The sequence below is a fragment of the Agelaius tricolor genome, unplaced genomic scaffold (assembly GCF_023055355.1).
Source record: "Agelaius tricolor isolate 1412-34295 unplaced genomic scaffold, bAgeTri1.0.p SCAF_11, whole genome shotgun sequence".
Lineage (NCBI taxonomy): Eukaryota > Metazoa > Chordata > Aves > Passeriformes > Icteridae > Agelaius > Agelaius tricolor.
The window spans coordinates 10,937,134-10,954,528 of record NW_027269271.1 but is presented as its reverse complement, the minus strand read 5'-3'; the positions used below and the strand labels follow the sequence as shown (position 1 = coordinate 10,954,528).

The window sequence follows — 17,395 nt, the reverse complement described above, 5'->3', positions numbered from 1 at the left end:
TTTGTCCTGCACCAGCCCATATCATACTGGTAGTATCCAGCTTTCTTAGGAGTTTCTATAGCCACATGCATTACTGCACAGCAGCACAACTTAAACCTCCTTAGCAGGAGATCATGTTAGCCCATTTTAGGTGCCTAAGTTTCAACAGTTTCCTTTTTATTGGGAGAGACAAAAAAGCATCAATCAAAAAATATGCATTGCCTAACTAACTTACTTAACTAACTCTTAGAGCTGAAAATGCTCAAACACATCAAAGACCAGCTCAATGTTTTAAGACAGCCAATGGTGACAATGCTACCTGAATTCTGTATGTTGACTGGTAGTTCTGGCTTTTCCTCACTTGTTCGCTTCAAAGCTCTTAACAGCAGCAACTCTTCCTGCCCCACTGAGTTGTGGTGTTGGGTTTGGTGCCAGCACATTTCTGTTTAGCACTGAGCCAAAGAGGACTCAGATTTATGCCAAGTCCTGGTGAGGATGGACCCTCTATATCTGAGATGAGAACTGCTCCTGGTTAACCAGCACCACAGTATGAGGACTAACACCACAAGAAGCACGAATTTGCTTCTCCACACCCTTCAAAAAGATTCCTGCCATAGTCTCCCATTAGCACTTGGCAAAGCCACCTTCAAAATCACTCAGATCTACTTTTTTCTTACATGCTTTTTCGTTTTAAAGGCTTCCCATGACAAAGGCCCTGAGGGAATACTTTTTCCTTTTTCCCAGTGCAATTCATCTATTCAGTGTGTCACTATAATTTTTAAGAATGAGTTCTTTTTGCATTAAATTAAAAGGTAGTGGGATTGTTTTCACTTGCAACCTGAACTAAAATGCAAACCGAATAAAGAATGTTTATGGCAGAATCTCAATTCAGTGATAGAAAAATTAACAGTAAATTAAGAAATTTCCCAGATGATCTAACCCCATCCACCAGACAGATACCCAGTGTCTGCTGTATGCTGCCTTTCCTGTGTGTTGTCCTGACATCAGATGCACCCAGTTGCCATCAGAACTGCATTTAAAATAAAATGCTCACTTTGCATGCTGTGAGCAACACTTGCTGTCCAGCAGCTCTCCTAATCCACCTTTCTCAACTCACAATTCTCCACTAGGATAAAAGATCATATAGCCAGCTTCACAGATAACACAGTCGTAGCCAACATGCATTCCCACAAGTCTTAAAGTTAAATTTCCTTTTAACAGTTTAGCAGCAAAAATCTAGGATTACAGGGATAGAGCTAATAAGCAGCTCCAAAGCACTCTCTGGAAAAGAACCAATAAAAGATTAAAAGTGAGTGCAGTGATTAAATAAAAATATATATAATAAAACAAACACAGTCAAGCTATTGACCCCACAGCATAGGCAGAGCAGCTCTTCTCTGCAAGGAAGAAGAGTTTTTCATTGGTCACTTAACATTCTGTTTCCCCTAAGGAGAAAACTAGGACCAAAAACTACAAGCTTAATCCAACAGAAAATTCTCTTCTAAATGGTGTTTTAAAACCAAACCCTTCAGGTGTCTGTTCTCTTGGGAAATGACACACATGACCACAGACTGCAAATGGCTCAACAGTTTCTGTTTGCACCACTGTAAGAATAAAAACATCTTAAGTACTGCTATGGGTGTCCTTGATTTTATTCCTTTGTCACTTTAGAGGAACTGAATTGTTTTGACTTTTTCCCAAACTTATATGGAAATACCAGTTTTCATACCTACCAAGAGATACTTTGATGCTATACGAATTAATCACCAGTTTTCCTCTAAAAATCAGGCATCCTCCAGGTCATTCTGTGCCCTCACATTTCCGAGGATGTTTGAAATGCTAAGTTGGTCTTCTTTTAGGTTTTGGGTTTTTTTGTCAATCCTCAGTCTGGGATTTAAAACTGCAGTTTTTCTAACATTTCTGCAGTTATTGCACAGATAGAACTTTTATTCAAAAACTCAGTAATAATTTTTTCAGAGTTCATTAGTTAACCCACCTAGCCTCCTGTACAAAACAGATGTTACAAAGCCCATTTCTCAGACTGAAGGTCTCTTACAGAGAATTGTTTCTTGCATAGTACCAAACTGAAACAAAAGTCATGTCAGTATTTCCAGGTTTATTCCTTTAAACTATATTGTCAAAAAAACCCCATAGAGACAGACCAAGTCAAATCAAGTTTGAAATTCTGGGTGTTTTTTAAACAAGAATGTATCATAGAGCCATACACTGAGAGACCACCTAAAAATTACTAAAGGAAAGAACTGGAACAAAAGTATAAATACAGATTTTTGATTGTGTTCACCTATGTTTCTCTACCAGTATTACCCAGACTTCTCAGTGGGGAATAAAGGACACTTCAGCAGACATGAGTTAGCATTAGTTATATCCCAAATAGTATAAGCTGACCATTAATAATGTGAAATTCTCAAGGTGGAGCTGTTAAACAGAAAAAAAAAAAAAAAAGTATTATTAAGATTAACTGAACTATTTAGATGGTTTTGTCTTTTCTCCAGAACTGGCTATTTAAAAAAGCCCCAAAGCTTCTTTGGCATTTCCTTTTGGTAGCAGCAGTGTTGGTGCCAGCAGGGTGGTTATAGGTCAGCTTTGGAGCTAAACACCTTGTGGGGTACAATGTCTCTTCACTGTGTCCCTGCATTATCAAATAAAATCCTTCACCAAGGAATTTTTGTACATACCTGGGCTCAAGTTGGAGAAGAAATATAAGGAAATGTGAAAACATAGGATTGAAAGCATCTAAATGAAACCTTATCCATTTTTTTCTAGACATTCATTTGCTTACTTCCCTCTTTGCTGCAGCATACCCTCCAACAGAGGGTACAATCCCTTTTTACTGCAATAATAATAACAGAAAGCTTTTTCAACAGATGAACTTTGCAAGAGTAGAGATAGAAAACTTAGTATTTTTCTACTAGTCAAGTAAAACAGCCTTAGGGAGCATCAGTAATTTGCTCACAGTCACTGGGAAATTCTAAAATTATTTATGTCTTATCAAGGTCTTGCTTTCTACCAAGAGCAAAAGATTACCCTTCTCATTTTACACAAGGTTAGCTCCAAAGGAGAATCTAATGTCTCTGTCTTCACAAGAATCATAATTTCATACAAGAAAAGAGAAATTCCTTCAAAAATAATGCAATGATCTCATTGGTACCATTTTTCTTCAATTAGAGCGCAAAATGCACAACAATTCTCACATTTGTCCAACATCTCTATTTTTTTCTGTGTACCCAATTAAATGTGTTTGCAATAAACATAAATAGACCTTCTACAATACTGTAACCTTCTAGACAACAATCTCACAGTATATCAGGTTTCCTATCATCACAAAACACCTAGGAAAGTGTGATGTTTACAGCTGCTTCTGTATTTCAGACCTTGACTTTTAGCACCTCCCACGCATAACACACTTTTTGAGATTTTTCACAAGGTGAAGAACACTGATTGTTCAACACTTGGTGTTCAGCAATGGACATAACCCCTTAAGAGAACGTGGGACTGACACAGGGATTAATTAACCAAAAGTGACAGTAACCAAGCCAGTGAAATGCAGAGTTTTGTTTTCTGATCAAATTCTTCAAGAGAATGGGTTTTTTTTCCAGATTGTCAAGGAGCCTTGGTCCCTGTTCTAAAACTTGCAAACTGCCTATCTTGATCTTTAACACAAAAAATATTTGGCATCCAGACTGATTATTGTCTTCAATAGGGTTTACAGATCCAAGAATCCAAGATTTAGAATGCAATTTCTTGTTGATCTATACATTGTTAGCAGTAGCAGCTTCCTGTATTGCATGGATTGCCTGCCCAAAGTGGTCAGCATTTTCAACAGAGAAATAGAGAAAACACAGGTGTCATGCTATGTACAGGGGAGGATAAAATCTTCAAGTGCAACAGACCATCCCTGATAGTGAAATTAACAGTGTCACATAGGGATTCTCTATAAGCATTTTGGTTCATTTCTAACTATGATTGAAAAAAAAATCCGCGTATAGAACTAGGCCATGACCACTGATTGCAGAAGCAGGTACCTGAATTGTATTGCTGGTACAAATACCCAGAATTCAGTTTTAAATGTTTGTAATTATTTTTTGTATGTGTTTTGCTGATAGCCCATTACTCTAACCAAAACCACATGGCTGTATGGTGACATCCCTGAAAATCAGCAAGCATTTTGTATTTGGCAGTTAAGGCCAGGGAGTCAGACTGATGAATAGTGCAGAGCACTGTAATAGAAACGTTTGATTCATATCAGGAAGAGTGCATTTGATGGGAAGTGTTGTGTTTATGACACACTAACAAGTATGCAGATTGAGTAGATAGTGTTAGCATTTTCATCATTCAATCTTAGCCACTCCAATAAATAATGCTGGTTTGTGGTTGACAGGACTTTTACTGCAGTATCTCAGATGAGTATATAAACATTTATACCTATAGCCACAGTGCTTTCCTTTGTAAAGGAAATTAGGTTCAATCTCATTATTTATTTGCCATGAACTTGCCGAAGGTCACTAAAATGGCCTTTGGGAGAGCCTGGAAAAGAGCCCAGGTTTATTGCATGTAAATCACCAAAACATTTAGCCCTCAAAACCTGCTGAGTAGAGAAATATAAAAAATAAATAACTTGAAATAGTTTTCCCCATACAAGGGTCTAAGCAACAGGCTGGCTTCGGCTTAGATTGGATCTTTTTCAATTTTAGCATTTAAGTAGTTAAATATTTCTTTCTAATAAATAATAAATGAATTGAGCATTTCCTCTCATATTTGGAGAGTATATATTTCCTATGATAGACAAAAGGTACACCAAAAATAGATTAGAATTATGAAAGATGACTAAGGGATATAGAAACTTGATTTCTTTGGAAATACAACAATAGTCAGGTGCCTGACTGCATTAGGCTCTAAAAAAAAAGGTCTCAGGCAAATACCAAAATCACTTTGCTCTTCAGCTATGTGCTTACCTGAAACCAGATGTAGTGGCTCTGTTGTGCTTCTCTGGAGTTCTAATCAGGTTATATTTTAAAGATCTGAAGTACCCCTCAATTTGCATAATTTCAGAATCTCTTTTCTGCTTAACCCTAATGCAAATAAAATTATGGATTTCTATAAATACTGGAAATTAATGTAAAAAGCAATTTTTGTAAAAAGAGGTTAAGTACTGTTAAGGTACTTACATATAATTTTATAAAGTCTGGGGACGTTTTTTCCTGTCTGTCATTTGAAGGGTCATGTGTGGAAGTTGATGATACAAAGCATGACTAAACTCAGAAAAAAATCATTAAAATAGGCTAAACTCGCAATAGTTAAAAAGCCCTACTTATTAATTAGGAATGAATTTTAAAAAGTCAAAATGTAAGGTGGAGAGAGAAATGAGATAGAAGAGAGACTGGGAGCCAGAAGAGATGTTGATAATGAAAGGGTTTGATCTTTTGGGAAGGTGACACATCAGAAATTTGCCTGGCCAAAGCCAGGATTTCAGTCTCTCCATGGACATTCAGGGAAGACAGTTCAATCTGGTGTCATGGTTTAGGAATGGGATTCTCCAATTTAGTACTCACAGTAAAGCCAGGCAACTGCTTCCCCTCCCACCCCGCTCCAGATGGAGGCACAAAAGGCAAAGATCATGGTGGACATAAGGGTGATTTACTGGAAAGAGCAATGAGATAAGGAAACGAACAGTAAGAGCACAATATTAATGCAAAAGGTATAAGAAAGGAAAACAATTTACACATAAAGGCTCTGACAATAAACAAAGACCAGACTGCTCCAGCTGCCACCTTTTCTTGACTGGCAGGAGCCCCTTTTCTCTGGAAGGGAATCCCTTTCCTTCAGCCCCCAGCAATTTCATGAGGTGGTATAGCATAATCTCCATGTCCCAGCCGTGCCCCCTCCTGGCTACTGAAAAAAATTAACCCTGCCCTGGCCAGAACCAGGACATCTGGACAGAATCCTGAGTCACACCCTTACAGCAAATGAATATTTTATCATTAATTTTTGATGAACAAGGAAACCATATATTAAGTTCTGTATTCAACAAAAAAGTTCTTATTGCACGAAGTTCCTTTAGGCACTCTTGGGCTTTAGCTGCTGTCTAGAGTAAGAGTTGTCAGAATTTCTCAGCTGTACAGGTCACATTTGAATCTCATCTGCTGTCACTCATGGGACTGCATTTGGCCACCAGGCTGGGGGCTCTGCTAATGGTTTATCTGCTCTAGAGTCTATGTGTTGGCAGACATAAATGCAGCATATTCCACAGCTCATGCCTGATACTGTCCTATAAATACAACTATGGACATTCATAGCTACAAGCAAAGGGATGTGTGGCACTCAGCATACAAAGAAAACATCAACTGCTTCAAAAAAGCTGAAATTTACCTAAATGGCTTTTGCAGAAGAGAAAATAGACATACAATTCCTACAGGGCAAGTTTCTGGCTTATGCTGAAAAAGACATAAAATACACACAAACTATCAAATGATCTACAAGAGCAATAATTTCAAAACCAAATCAATTATATGTTTATTTTTTCCAATTGCAGTTAATTATGGAAAATGATCATGGAAAAAAATTACTTTAAGCATACATCCTTCAAAGGCACACTGGACAGCAACCCTGTGGTGCCCAGAATAAACTATTCCAGATAGTTAACAGGTAGCATCTTAGGAAATGAACTAAAAGCAAGACATGATGTAGCAATTCTGCATTTTCATCTCTTTACTGTTTAATTACACAGTGGTTTTTCCTCTATTGTGTTTTCATGTTGCTGAAATAGAGCAAGAGTTTTTTTCATTGATTTAAGTACAGTTTGCTTTTTTAAACTAAAGGTTTCTTTAATATAAATACTAACAAAACAAAAAAAAATTAAGAATGGTAGTTTGTAGGAAAAATGGACAGTTCAATGCAGGAAATGGCAGCAATATATAGAAACCCTGGGCCAATGTTTTTTCACATATAAGATTACAGAGAACACATAACTCTCCTAAATATATAAAGAGTGAAACTTACTCTGTCTTAAGCAGTTTGTAGCAGTCTCAGAAAGCAGGAAGTAAAACCTCAGAAGATGTACAAATAATTGTAAAAGAGTAACCTATCAAACCAAACACCATTGTAAAATATTTCATTATAGGAAAAGGCAATATGACATTACAGTTGCATGACACTATAACTGTGTATGTGACAGCCTAACAGAATATTGCCCATTTAGAAATGTCCTAGAGGACATACTGAGAGAATGAATGCTCTGTTAATAATGAGAGATTCCAAAGATGATTCCTGGCAAAAGCAAATTTAACATGGCCCAAAGCATCAGAATTAACAAGAGCAATGGAAACAGCAGGGAAAAAAAACAACAAAGAAAAACCAGATCTGCTCACAGAATGTAAATAGTCAAACTAAAACAAAAGGAGAATCTAGGTGCTAGGGTTCTAAACAGTCCATTTTATTTAACTTCATACAATCAAAATGATCCCATGTTTCAAATAGATGATTCACAAAACAAGCAACCAATATCAAGCAAACAAAAAAAAAATCCAAACAGCAAAATCCCAAAGATGAAAAGCTGTCACTAGCTTTGAACAAGCAGAGTCTCCAAAAGAAAAAAGGAGCAAGTGCTTTGTGGTTAGAGAATAACTACATTGCAGCAGAAATGGAAGAAAATGGGACTTCCCCACAGCAAACAAGTCATTCAGCAACCTATTAAAAATATTGTCTATGAGCACAAGTCGTCAGCTGAATTAGGCTGCAGCTAATATGAATTAGTTATGACCTTAGCTGTGGTTCTGTTAAGATCTAGCAGCTGGCAATCCTAGTGGAACACCCATCACTTTGCACTCGTCCTTACTTACAGAAAACTTGGAGGCCTGAGAGAACATAACAAGCTCTCTTGTATTTATAATCAAAATTAGAAACAGATGCCAAATGATATCCCTGAGCCCTTAAGCCCCAGGAGATAAGGCACAAGAAAAGGGGCCAGGTAAGCATGGTTTCCCTCTAGTCACTGATTTAGGAACACCACATACTAATGCTCAGCATGTCTACAGGAATTGTCTCATAAAGAGACAACATTAAGTAAACCTTAAGATGATAGGGAGCCAGATATCTTACAATGCCAGGAAAAAGCAAAAAATAAAAATCCCAAAAAACTATAAAAAAATGTGTTGCTACAAATAGTCACAAGGGGTCTGTATATTAGGTGCCACATAGAATATTGTCTGGAGTTGTCACTGAAAATTTGTTAAATATTACCCTGCATCTTAGAATCCAAATTGGCAATGGCTTTGCCATTTTGAATGACGTGTGATATTAAATATCTGTCAATACAAAGAATGCAGTTCAAGTGCTGGAGATACTAATAGTTTTTAAAGACAAAATACATTTTTCTTATTGCTACTGGAAAAAAAAACCAAAACTGAGCTAAATGACAGCAAAGGAGGAGATAGTAAGAGAATTAATTGCCTCAATACTGTCAAGGGCCACAGAAGAACAGAAGTGCACATCACTAGGATCACTAGGATGAATGACAACAGACATCAGGTACAACACAGGAAATCTTGATTTATAAGCAAACGTTTTCACAAGGAGGATGGCACATTCTGGAAACACATCTCTTAGCAGGTACCAAAGCCTGCCTGGACAAAGCCTGGACCTGCTTTGTGCAGGGTGGTGGACTAGAGATGTCTGAAGGTGCTTTGCAGCCTGCTTGGCTCAGTGATAAGGGACAGAGCTTTACAGGAGTGTGAAAAGCCACTTCAGTTTTCAGCATCTGTTTCCCCATTTTAAGATTCTTCCAGGTATTTCGTGGTTCTGTCTAAAGGGAAAGAAAGGCACTAGGTGGGACAAGATGAGATGAAAGTATAGTAACCAAACCAACTCAGTTTGTTTGAGGGTCTCTGTTAGCACAGACTGCAGAAAGTGGGGGGCTGGTTGTTCATCTGTACACAACAGTATTTTGTGAACCACTGCTACTAGGAAGCCCAGGTTACAAAGGGATACCAGGCACATTTTAAAATTATATTTGTGTAACTTTAGTTTTGTGAATGAATGAAGGCTTACTACAGTCCAACCACATCCAAGCACATATCAGGCAGCTATCCAGCAGTACAATTGCAGTTTGGTTCTGAAACAAAAACCCTAAATTCTTATATGATAAACTATTTTTTATATTAGTTTTTATGACTTACTGATTCTTAAGCTATACCATTTTCAGATAATGTATTCTCACTAATTTAAAGAGATGCTTTGAACTGCTCTCCTAACACTGTCTCAATAAAACAACCAAAATGAAAAGAACTGACTGGATAAATATGATGACCTTGCTCCAGGCACTCAGAAGTGTACCTTACACCCCATGCAGCAGCCAGCAGTTGCCTTCCTTAAAGTCCCCGCTATTGATTTGAAATCTGTGGAAAGTAAGCTCTTTATCAATTCTATCCCACAGTTCCTAATGCATTCCTGAGGAGATTGATGTTTCCTGAGTGTTCAGGTCTGGACATATTGGAAAAAAAAAATCAACATTTCAGAAACTAACATTGTTTGGCTTGAATATTTTTCATTTATTTTTTATTGTTTCCATCTATCATGCACAGCTATGTGTGATAAGCAATTACAAAAGATCCTTGATGAAATTGCATTATATTGTGTTATGCTTTGTGGTATATATGTGACACAAGACATTTATCTCCAAAAAGTCAAATCAATCAAAATATGAGATGTGTGGAGGATAATAAGGCCTAGTCATACAACTATTTGACTTGTAAACTGTTGGAACTGATTTTTAAGGTAATATGAAATACAGTAGAATGTTTCTTTTATTTTTATTTTTCTAGTTCACAACCTTATAAAAAATCAATCACAAAAAACATAGCAGTGATGTTAATTACATTCACCTAAAGCTAGTTTAGAACCAGCCAACTCACACAGCAGTTGTACAGCAATTTTCTCTGGTTTCCTTGAATTGGCACCCAATTAAATATATTCAATAGGTTTCTTTGTTGTTATATCAACCATTGCTGCCTGCATGATGTACCATGCTGAATTTTGTAACTTGACAGCATAAAGTCAAAGCAAAGAGAAAGGAGGTCAAAAATAATTTCCTTAAGTAAATAATTCCATTCCTGAGATCAAAATGCCACCAAGAATGCCAGTATTTTCCTCGAAAATGTACATAACTTTCCACATTATCCCAGTCATTTGAAAACTACAAATTCTACATAGAGTCTACAGTTCTAGGATTCAAGATAAGCATCAAATAACTCTGAGGAATATTTGACTATTTTGGAGATATTTTTACAATTCTGCTGGGACTGATGCATTTCTATGATACCTTCCTGCCTTAGCAAGAGAGAAATCAGACACTGACCCATTTGCTCTTTTTTTTGTAGATTACTCCCTCTGACCTGCCCTCCCCCAATGGCTGTTTACCAGAAATATCACAGGCTTTTACACACAAAAAAAAAAAAACATAAAATACCTTTGTAATAACAAGAAACCCCTGAGAATATTTATTCACAAGTATTTAAGGTTTTGTTCATTTATTCCCATAAGGCTCTCAAATATTACTCGTACCCTAAGCAAACCTTTTCCTCACTGTCATTCCGTTGAGAGCCCTATCCTGTAAATTATGTCTCAAGAGATTCAGCAGCCCTTTGCCTTCCAAAATCTTTTGTGCAATTCTCTTTTTCATTAAAACTGCAAGATGTTCCTTCATCATCTCCTCATATAGGCAGAGTAACTTCAGAATTCAATCAACATCTGCAGGGAACTGCCACTGTTTCAGAGGACTGGAAAGCAATGAGTACCGTGTTCTAGTTTTTAAAAATTGTGCAAATAATCCATAGATTTATGGAATGAAGTGTGACATATACCACATGTCAATATTGACATATGAAAGAGAGTTTTACATGTGAGCGGAGTGAACAAGGCTGATTAAGACAAACAAAGTATCTGGCATATCACAATCAAGTAAGGTACAACCAGTAAAACAGTTTCTATAACTTTATATTCCTCAGGGCATGAAACACAACACGAAACAGAACCATGTGAGCTTCTAGACTGAAGCTTCCAAGAAAACTGTGAGATGATTGGTTTCATAAGAAAGCTAGTTGTCATTAACCAAGAAAAAAGAAATTTCCTTACCAAACTACCAAGAGCATCAAAAGCAGTGATTTAAACTTCCTGACAATAGTTATTTATCCTGGACCCAAAGCAGCCAATGACAACACATTCATTTGGCCTAAAGCTAAAGATGTGTGATACTGAAGACCTGTTTTTCTCAAAGGCCCAATTGTTTATCACTTTGAAATGTCTGATTTCTTTTACTTCAAAGTATCTTTCAGAAAGCTGTCAGCAATTTATGGTGGAGATGGCTGAGAAAGGAGGAGTGAGTTCCTGGTGCTGGAGCATTGCTTGCTGGACATGCTCTAAGGTGAAGTGTCAGCCACTCTCCTGTATGGCAACATGAGGTGCAGGTCCCTAAGGGAGCTGTCAGCTCAGCCTGCAGCTGGGACAGGCAAACTGGGCAGCCTGGGGCTGTGGAACTTGCAACACTGGGTCTGTCAAAGGAAAGGTTCAGAGGATCAAAACAGCCTGAAAAGTCAGGGAAGAGCTGCATGGCAACTCGCTAGCCTGGCAGCGCTGCTGCTGAAAGGGCTGGCTGGAATCTCTGCAATCTGGCCAGCTCTCCTGCCAGACCTGACTTCTACAAAGTGTTTTGATGTCATCTCTGTAATCTTGAGAAATATCATAGAGCCTTCATTTTCCAGGAAGAGACCACATATGGAAATGGAAGTGAAAGCTGCAAGTCCAGAAATGCAAACTGGGAGAACAATTTAAATCTATGTTACAGCAATTACAATTCACTCGTCACAAAGCACCACAAGAAAGGGATGGAACTATGGAACTATCATTGTGGTCAGCTCAGTGAGAGTTTCTCTCAACAGGTAAAGAAATCATAGAAGAAATGTTAGGTTGTCCCAAGGGTAGGACAGAATGTAATATGAAAACATGCATATCTTTTCATACATCACTGATTTTGTTTCTTCAAACACTGTTTCTGTCATTTTATCTAAGAAAGGTTATTAAAGGACTAAAGGAGCTCCAAAAATAATCAAAGGTTTGGAAAGACATTCACATAGCAAGACATTAAGTATTTGAAATTATTTCCTCCAGAAAGCAAAGGAAGCAGAGGGAGCAATAGTGCATGAGTTTCTTAAAGAAACTTGGATAACTTCTCTCTTCCAGGCCTCACCAAAACCACTCATTAAACGAAATTAGACAGTGTAAATTCTGGTACAAAATCTGGTAAGTGGCAGATGACAGAAAAGCAGCCTAAGCAAATACCACTAGAAGTTGGTTCTTATTATACCTCACCCTCTTCAGACTGAACATTTTGGGGCTGCTACAGAAGGAATCATTTGGATCTAGGCCTCAAATCTAAAATTAAATCTAATCTTAAATAAATAAATGAACCAGCAAGCAAAAATCACCAGCAGCAACCACCAGATTTGGGAGTTAAAACTGTTTTTCAAAATCTCTCATGCTGCTACTGATTTGAATTATGCCATCCTTTTGTCATTACATGAGCTGTAATTTCCTAAAGTCTAATTCAATGAACAATCCCTAAAAACTGGACAAGTAACAAAAATTGCATGGCTTCTTGAATGCAAGGTAAAATGGAAAAATTCACATGTAATCTTAAATATACATCCAAATCCAATAAGTTATAAAAATAGAAAAGCTGATAAGAAACTGAACTATTATTGGCCAGCTGGAGGAAGCCAAGATTGAATACTGACAGTCACTACTGCTGAAAATGATAGTAATAGCAGTCTTTTCAAACTTTCAGTCTAGAAACTTCCTATTTCACCATCTATAGATTATAGAGGATGCTCCACAGACCATTTAAACTGTATTTTCAGAAGAAGTTAGCATGTATGAAAACAGTGAAATAAGTAGTAAAACATGTAAAATACTTGCAGAGGATGAAGCATGTCTTGAAATCTGACCTTCCATTTATTTACTGGGATTACGGGACACTGCTTCTGAAAATTTCTTACAGTTTATTTCATTGAACACTTAAAATCACAAATTTGAGACATTTTGTCCTTTGTCATATTTTTGTTTACATTGACATCAGTGCCAAATCTACTGCCATGACTACAGTCTGTGCATCCAATGCTCTCTTTCATTAAAAATGTTAAAGGATACTATGACCTCTCTTCCAGTTATTGTGCTTACACACAATAAAAGTTGACAGTGGTTCAAAGGGGCACAGAGACACAACTGGGATCCCTGACAGGCTGGGTAGGGACAGTCTGCACCTGGCTGGCATTCAGGGGGGCTGTGGGCTGCTGCCCATGCCCTGGTCCCTGTATCCCAGCCTGTTGTTGGGACCTTTCCTCACAGCCAAACCTGCTTCTGTGACAAAGAGGATCAGGGAGACATTTTTCCCTCATGGGTACAGGTACATCTGAGATAGAGGGGCTGAGCACCCAGGTATCAGGTGTGGCAGTACCCATTCCAGACCTGACAGGATGTTTCTCCCCTTACCTGCACTTCCCAGCATCTACAGCTCGCTGGAAATGTCCTGTAGAGGACCAGCAGTTGTCACCAAAGAGATTAAATACCTGTAAAGGGAGAAACACTGAGTTTATCTAAAAGGCACTAATTCAGGGGTGTGTGTGAGAGGGTGAAATTTACTTATGAACCTTGGAGTATGTGTGATTCTTACTTTTTTAGACAACAATCCTCCTCAGAGAAGCACTAACTATGGAAAATACTCCTTAGTCAGTGAACTCAATCTACAAGTGAAAACAGAGACACAAATCTCAAATCATCCTATAGAACAAAGCAGTGACACTTCTCAACATTTTTTTCTTTTTTCTAGTGGATGGTGTGGGGGACAGGGTTGCAAAGAGTAGGGAAAAAAAACACAGCCAACACTGGAAATAAATCCCATTTATAAGATGACCACTGAAGAAAGCAGAATTTTCAAGCAATAAAGCAGCTGCCAGTTCTATTTGTTACCCTCTTATGCTTACACCCAGATCTTGGTAAAGGATTTGAGAAAATGGAACATTGAATAGCAGCACTGGTATGACTGAGGCAGCCCCAATGTATAGGATGGACTGTTGACCTTCTCTAGCTGCCACATGGCCACCCAATCTCTCTATCACTCCCCCTTCTCAGCAGGACAGGGAGAAAATGAGATGAAAAACCTTGTGGGTGAGGATAAAGACAGGAGAATATCTTGCCAATTACTGTCATGGGCAAAACAGACTTACTTGAGGAAAATGAAATTAGTTAAACAATTAAAATAGATTTGGCTGGTGAGAATCAAAGACCAGAGTTAAAACAGTAGGACTGGCCTGTCTGCTCAGATGCCACAGACAGATCAAGAGTGGAATGCTGCCACAGGGTTAAGTGAAACTCCTCACCTCATCCACCCCCACACATTAAACCATTTGCTCTTAAACTGCTTGGCAGCTCCTGCCTTTAAAATGAAGAATCTCTGATTTTGTTTCTGAGTAATGAAGTAGTGACTGCTGCCGTCATCCTGTCAGTCTCTTTCTAGGGCCAGGAGTGCCCTGGCTGACACTGTTCAATTAACCCATCATCAGAGGGTGCCACCAGAGTCCCACGCAGGCACACATTTATAAATGGCTCTCATGGATGCTCACTGCACTCTGCAGAGGTAATAGGCAGCCCTCACGTCCTGAGGGCTCACTAAGTTTTGTTCTTTTCTCTGTGCCTATAACACTCCCTATAATGGCATTCATTTTGTCCTCTCAGCTCTAGCAATTCCTCTTCAATCAAAACAAGTGACCATAAGAAAGCATATTAGAGCTTTACACAACAGGCAGCAGGCACACTCCTTGCTACTGCTTTGAGGAAAACCCTGGAAATGGTCCAGATAACATGAATACAAATGATCTGTGTCCCTCTCTTACCATAAAGAGAATGATTGCAAACCACTTTGTTCATATGCAGCTTACACATAGATTTCTGAATAGTAATGAAATTTGATTTACCCCACTGTGAGGATACAACTGAAGGTAATAAAACATTTGAATTTAGTAATGCATTCAGTATTTTTCTTACTTGTAACTGTGGAAAGGAAGAACTCTGTTCAGATTTGATTTTAGGACTATTACCCTACCAAAGTTATTATTAGTAGCAGTTATCAAAATTATCTGCCAGCTAAAGATGGTTCAAAAACCATGGGGCCACAGTCATGTCTGGCTCCAGAGATGTTTTTGGGTCTGTCTTCCTTGCTCCACAAAAGTGATATGATAGATGATACCACTCAGGCACAATGCCCTGTGGGTATTTGCAGCTAAAAAAATCATTCGGTAAGAGAGCACTTTAAATCTAATTACAGAAAACATCTACATCCTGAATTTGGATAAACATGAATCTGCTTATCCTTTTGAAAAGATAAGAGCTTTTCTTTCTTCCAAAGACAATACTCAGCCCTGTGTGACAGGAAATATGCAAATATTTAGAAAGATCCACCAATACCTAAGCAACACAGAAAACAAGGAATTATATTACTGAGATTTCTGGGGCAGATTATTAACATTTTCTCACATAATTGGCCAAGAAAACAATCCCTGCCATGGGCCTCCTCATTGTCTTTATGGTACACACTCAAAAATATTTAAGTTCATAATTCCCTTCCCTTTAGAAATATTTAGACAGAACAACAGAGAGGACCACAAAAATTGATCATGACTTCCAAGTGCGCTAATCTCAAATCACAGTTTCCTATTTTGATGATGCTTATCCGTGACTCTGAAATGCTATATTCACTGCTTTCCTCTAATGATATTCTTTACATTTACTTAAATATCAGCACATTACAACGGCTTGTCCTTTATTAGATCACTACAAATCTTAATTTAAGGAGTGAGAGCTTTCCTTATTGACCTTATATGAAACTTTCCTTACTGATCTTATATATATAGGCTGTTCCTATTTGGATTTTACAGGAAGGGAAGTAAGACAAAGAAGAGAAAGGAGTCTCATGCAGTAGGATTGCACAGCTCATGGGAACCAGACCTAGCAACTAATTTCTCAGATGATAAAGTGAATTTGCACAATTGCCCTTGAAGGGGATACTCTCTGATTGGGGGTCCAAATCTTCCTGAAATGTTCACAGAAGGTTTAACAGTCACAGAAGAAGGCTCTGAAGTCACTGTCTCCCCTTATGCTTGTCCTCTTTATTTCTCAAGGCATGATACAAACAATGCTGAAACATTCCCAAAGGGCATCGTCAGTTTTGCAAAAGCCTCTAGCCTGCTGAAACGATTTGGCCAGAAAACTCCCACAAGAATAATCCCTTAAAGGCTTTTCCCAAATGAATTATGCCCTACAAGAAAGTTAAAGTCTACAGTCTCCTGTGCACTCAACTGAGACTCACTAACTCTTGCCAGTCTTCTGGAGGCCTGCAGGGGCCGTGGCAAACAGGTGGGAACGTGGAGAAGGGTTTCAGTCATTCACCCCTGCAATGCATTAACATGGATCCCTTCCTCAGACTCAAGTGCCAAGTTATCATGGACAGAAAACAGAAAGTTACATTAGAACCCAGGCCCACCCCCCCACCTTTTAGTAGCTTGGGAAATTAAATTGTTATAGTGAAACAATAAATCCAGATCCCTCCCCCCACTTTATTTTCATTACTTAATCAGATTGACTTCTGATGCAATCACTTTCCATACACATATGGCCAAAAAAGTGGTACAATATTGATAGATCTTTTCTCCCTTCCTATTATATTAAAAAAAAGTTTTATTATTAAGATATGAGTCAATACATCCTGACTTTTTAATTTAAAAAGCTAGACTTTTAAAAATGTTAAAAATCCTTGATTCTAAAAACTACATCAGAGAATATTTCTATCTAAATACAATAATTATTCACACAAGAATTATTCTGTTATTCTTTTCTATTATTTTACAGGGGAAAGAAAAAAAAACTAGCCAACTAGGCCAAGACAAAAGGCCAGTATTCCATGAAACAAAACCAGCAAGAATGCCCAAACTAATTCCAGACCTTTAATCTACTATTTGAGGATGACTGAAAACAGTCTTAGGTGACAGATTTCAGGTGAAACAAACTTTGCATTTGATCCACAACTTTTCTAAATAGAATTCATACACTTCAAATGCAGAACAATGCAAATTTGTAATTTCTACCTCAAAATCCATGAAAACTTTATTTGTTCCTTGCAGGAAGTGACTAACATGAAGGAAAAAGGCAGAGAAATTAATGCAAATTAACATTGTCTAAAGTGGAGAAGGATTATTAAACTCAGATGACACCAGCAGAACTTCACCTGTTCAGTGAAAGGGGTACAAGTCTCCAGGCACAACAGGAACCCACAGGCATTGCTCAGTTTTTACCATTG

At 37.9% G+C, this 17,395-nt stretch overlaps 1 long non-coding RNA gene across 1 annotated transcript in view; it reads right to left on the bottom strand.

Annotated features, from left to right (window-relative positions):
* The window catches only part of LOC139594262 (uncharacterized), a 172,925-nt gene that overhangs the window by 36,049 nt on the left and 119,481 nt on the right, over positions 1-17,395 (bottom strand). The window contains exon 16 of the long non-coding RNA XR_011680566.1: positions 13,537-13,613. This is a non-coding gene — a long non-coding RNA (uncharacterized lncRNA). The remainder of the gene's footprint in view (positions 1-13,536; positions 13,614-17,395) is intronic.